Source organism: Pinus tabuliformis, chromosome Q, assembly GCF_031772625.1.
Source record: "Pinus tabuliformis cultivar Carrire ecotype Pingquan chromosome Q, CPIR1, whole genome shotgun sequence".
Lineage (NCBI taxonomy): Eukaryota > Viridiplantae > Streptophyta > Pinopsida > Pinales > Pinaceae > Pinus > Pinus tabuliformis.
In genome coordinates this window covers 418,856,909-418,861,609 of record NC_142296.1, presented here as the reverse complement: position 1 = coordinate 418,861,609, position 4,701 = coordinate 418,856,909, and the positions used below count along the sequence as shown (strand labels likewise).

The following is a 4,701-nucleotide window of genomic DNA, read 5'->3' as shown; positions in this document are numbered from 1 at the left end:
AAGGATGTCCAGGTTGACCTGGATCTTACTCAACTGTTCGATAATGGAGTCCAATGAGGTAGCTTGGACTACGTGGCCAAGAGGCATCACGGGAATCTGAGCGAGCCCCTCCTCTCTATCCAGGCTGGCTGAATGTGCCTCGCTGGAGGAAGAGGCACCACCACCTCTGTTATCCATATGTATGCACTGGCCAGCCCCACGACGACGTCCACCTCTTTGTCTTTGCATACTTGTAGGAAAATCGATATCGCACTCCCACAAGCCTAGGCACTCACTATGCTCCCGCAGGCACTAGCACTCCCATGGGCACTAACACTCAATTCATTCTACCCTTCACTCGGCTATAGATCTTTTTGGTATTCGTAGTTGGGTATTGCCTGCCCACGTCCAAGTTTCCCTTGACCACCCAATTCCACAGAAATACTTCAACCCCTCATATACACATAAATGCAACGACCAAACAACACACTACCCATAGTTCAAATGAGACAACCCCTCTAGTTGAAGTGGGTATGCAATTTTGACACTCCCACCCTCAAAACACACCCAAGCATGATATCTCTTCCCCCCGAGACCCCAAGTCCCAACAAGCCCTAGACCGAGTGGAACTACTAACGTAAGGGTGGGATATAGGTAATCACATATGGGCCTCAGTAAGCACAAAGTTCGAACAACTAGGGGCGAGGACACCAAACAGATTACACCAGTTACCTTCCCTCCCTATTGACGCCCATAACAATTCACATACCACTCAGGCTTCCTCTCTGGGTGACCGACTATCTTGGCCCAACAAAGCCACCGTCCCCCTTGACTAATGACCCAGAGATTAACAACAAAACCAAAAGCAAAAGCAACCCACATATACTAAACCAGGTGAAAGAGAAATACCCAGACTTGTCTGATGACAAATTTCCACTACTGCAGCCCACGAGCAGCCAATAGGTGGAGATAACACAGACCAAAGAAGGTGTTGACAACTACTTGAGCCAATTTCTTTGTTTGTGGTGCTCCGGGATCCCACACAAATTCCTGGACATAATACCAAACTCACAGGCTTATGGCACCCACCGACAACTTACTACCCCGACTCTTTGTATTTCGCCAAAGACCTGGCCAGTGAACATAACCGTCACCCTTCCGCTCTCCCCACGTTCTCATCGCCCGCCACATAGACACGAAGGTTGTCCTCCTCTAGAGCAAGCAATAAAACTTCTCGTTCTCTCGATAGTTCCATTGACAGGCCAAGAGCCCCCCATTTTTCATTACTCCTCGCATAGTTTACAACTGGCAAAGGGTGGGGATCCCAAAGGCCCCTCTATCTCATGTTCGTCACCCCATCAGGGGAAATTAATGTCAAAATTTATAAATACATAATATAGGTAATTATTTTAGGTTGGAACAAAGAATAAAGTTTTATTTTAAAATTAAGATATCTAGCATAACCACATAGATTAAATGACTAATAAATATTAATGGATATCAAAACACTTCTTTTATAATAAGTTGTCAAAATAAAAGAAAAACAAAATCATAAAAATTAACTAAAGTATAACAATATTTTATATTGTTAAATAATGAATCCATACAAGTGAGGATGGTTTTTAGATAGAGGAGGAATGACCTGTTATAGAGTTTTGTGAACCCAACGTTACTACCAAGTGAGTCTATCATTAGGGGGTGCATCAATAGATATTCTCCAGATCTTAACGCATCCCTTGATGATGGACTCACTTGGTAGTTCAAAACCTTGGATTCACAAAACTCTATAACAGGTCATTCCTCCTCTATCTAAAAATATTTTATATTATTATTATTATTATTAAAAAATAGATATAAATTAAATATATATACATTCATAAAAACTTGTAACAAATTTTTAACTATAAAAATTTAATATTATTTTATTATAAAAATTCTTAATTTATAAATATATTTTATTATAATATCATGAACATAACTACTTTTTAAAAAATTATCTTTTAAACTAGTTTTTTTAAATATCTATTTATAATTAAATTATCAAATTGAAAACACTATTTTTATAATCAATTTGAAAACACTATTTTAAAATGAAAACTCTATAAACTTAACTCAAACCTTATTTTTCCTTTAAAATTATTAGTATTATTCATTTTTGCTACATCAACTTTCTTTTTATTGAAACAATATTTCAATTTTTTTGTTACATAATAATGAATTTAATAACATAAACACTGATAATCTTTATCTTAATTATAAATTCCAAAAAAAATCAAAGTCAAACCATTCACGTAGCTATTATTCGTTGAATTCTAAAATATTCATAAAATATGCATTCAAGTTTTATATAAAGAATAGACACTCACTTAGCTCCTATTCCTTGAATTCTAAATTTTTTAAAAAATATGCATTCTAGTTGATATAAAATATTAATAAAATATGCATTCTAGCTGATATAAAGGAAGTGGTCTAGTCAGCGTTCAATTTTTTTAAATAGTAAAAAAAAATTGGAATTTGGTAATTTAAAAAAAAAAAAATTAGTTAAAAAATGTTTGAATAAAATTTTAAAAGGTGGAAATAGATTTGAAATGTTTGAACAAAATTAAAATAGTAGAAATAGATTTAACACCAAAAAAATTTATAAAACATCGAAAATCTTAAAATTTAATAATTTAAATTTACAAAAATTCCTATTAAATTTATCAAAATCTTACTAAAATTTCCACAATTTTTCCAAATATAAAATCTTACTACTTATTATTTATGTACTCCTGATCTGATAATGATGGAATATATACCACACATCTCACAATAAACATCCATTTGAGAGAGTTTCTAATACAAATTCATTGGCTACGGTAAAAATTAGTTAATGACAACTAAACACATTGTGAAGAAATATATGTATATACACAGTCTTCTATTTGTCTAAACGATCAGGTCCAGTGCAAGCATTTAAGATGGGACTCCACACCCACTGGACCAAAAATCGCCTACCGCCAACACCAACAACATTGTAACTGGCGCCGCCTCCATCCTGCAGCACCATTCCAGTGTAACCCCCACCGCCGCCGGTCCCATACAACCCCTCGCACAGATCTCCGATCTCCACCGGAGCGGTGGGATCGCCCCCGGCAAACCACGCATTAATCAGCGGATTCGTCGAAACCTCCGCCAGTTCGTGGGCAATGACGCTGATCATGCCGTCAACCCCGACATCTCCGTTGGGAGCCTTCAGCGCCTTGGCGGACGGTCCCATGTACGCCGGCACCGCGAAAGGATAGGCACACACGTCGGGGCACAGCTGGCCGGAGTTGCCGATCCACGCGTAAGGGAGCGCGTAGCCGGTGACGGAAGGGTAAGTGAAGTAATGGAAGCCGCACACCGCCCGGCAATAGTCCTGCATCTCCACATCAGCAGCGGCCAAGACGAGGTACACGCCGTGCCCGGGGGCCGCCGGGAGGGACCCGTGGTGTTCCACGAGAGCGTTCTTGATCACCTGCTGCACCGACATTCTGGACAGCGACTTCCCCTGCGAGTAGTCGTCCTCGGCCTCGCCAGCCAGAGATACGGACACCGACACGTTCGATCCGGTCTGATCGGTATACAATTGTACGGTCTTCCACCATTGCTGAACCGAAGGGCTTTCTGCAATGTTATCAGGCGCGGAGATTGAGTTCAAGAAATCCCTGATAATGGTTTTCTGGGCAACCTCCCAATTGCCATACCAGATCACGTAGGCCTGCGTTCCCCCTGTGAGAACGGGGCCCATGTGGTACTCCATTTTCACGTACGACGACGAGCCCTCGTTGGCCATGGATGCCCTGTACAGATTCGGGTCCCGCAGCTTCTCGTCGCTGGGAGGCCATGGCCTGAATCCTTCGGCTCTGCTCACACAAATCATAACTACCAGAGCCATCATGGCAGCAAATCTAGTACCAGTTCTACCCATTGGTATCGTCATAGTCTCCTGCTAAAGCCCTGAGCTGTGGCGTTTAAAAGCTTGGTGTTTCTTACCGATGGCGCCAGCGGTTCGAATCCCAATGGCTTTGTGACAGTTGATAAACGGCAGAAGCTTCGCAGCGACCAGCAGTACACTGCATGTGGCAAATGAACATGGAATGGAAAAGAGCAACCCACTGGCGCATTTTATTGAGCGTATGATGCCTCCTCCCATGCTAAATTTTTTATGGGCACGTCTTCTATAATTATTTCTTTTATATAATCTAACGTAGGATAACTAACTCCCATTATATTATCATTTTGATTTTTTGCTTAGAGTATTTAGTATGTAAAATTAGATCTGTTTCTTCAACTTGTCTTGACGATGAACCACACTGATTGATTCGAAACGCGTCGACAAATGTTTCTTTTTATGTGATTTACGTGGAAGTTCTACTTATAACTGTTAAAGTATTGTTGTCTCTTTTTATGTGATTTACGTGGAAGTTCTACTTATAACTGTTAAAGTATTGTTTTATGGGCACTTCTTCTCCAGGATTATTTTTAAATACTGTTAAATCATGGTTTTTTTGTTTTTCAATAGGTTGTATAATTTGTTTAGTTTTTTCTACCATTTTTATCAAGTAGAGCATGTTTTTCGTAGATTTGAAACTCGTCAGGGCTAGAAATATGCTACTCAGATTTGAAATTCGCCATGGCTAAAAGTATACTATGTACTTATACAGTTTGAGTTCAGTTTTTTAGATAAATATTTTTTTA

The 4,701-nt window shown here is 39.5% G+C and overlaps 1 pseudogene; it reads right to left on the bottom strand.

Annotated features, from left to right (window-relative positions):
* Nucleotides 1-2,859: 2,859 nt before the first annotated feature.
* Nucleotides 2,860-4,141, bottom strand: LOC149219989 (protein EXORDIUM-like 3 pseudogene; annotated as a pseudogene).
* Nucleotides 4,142-4,701: the final 560 nt, after the last annotated feature.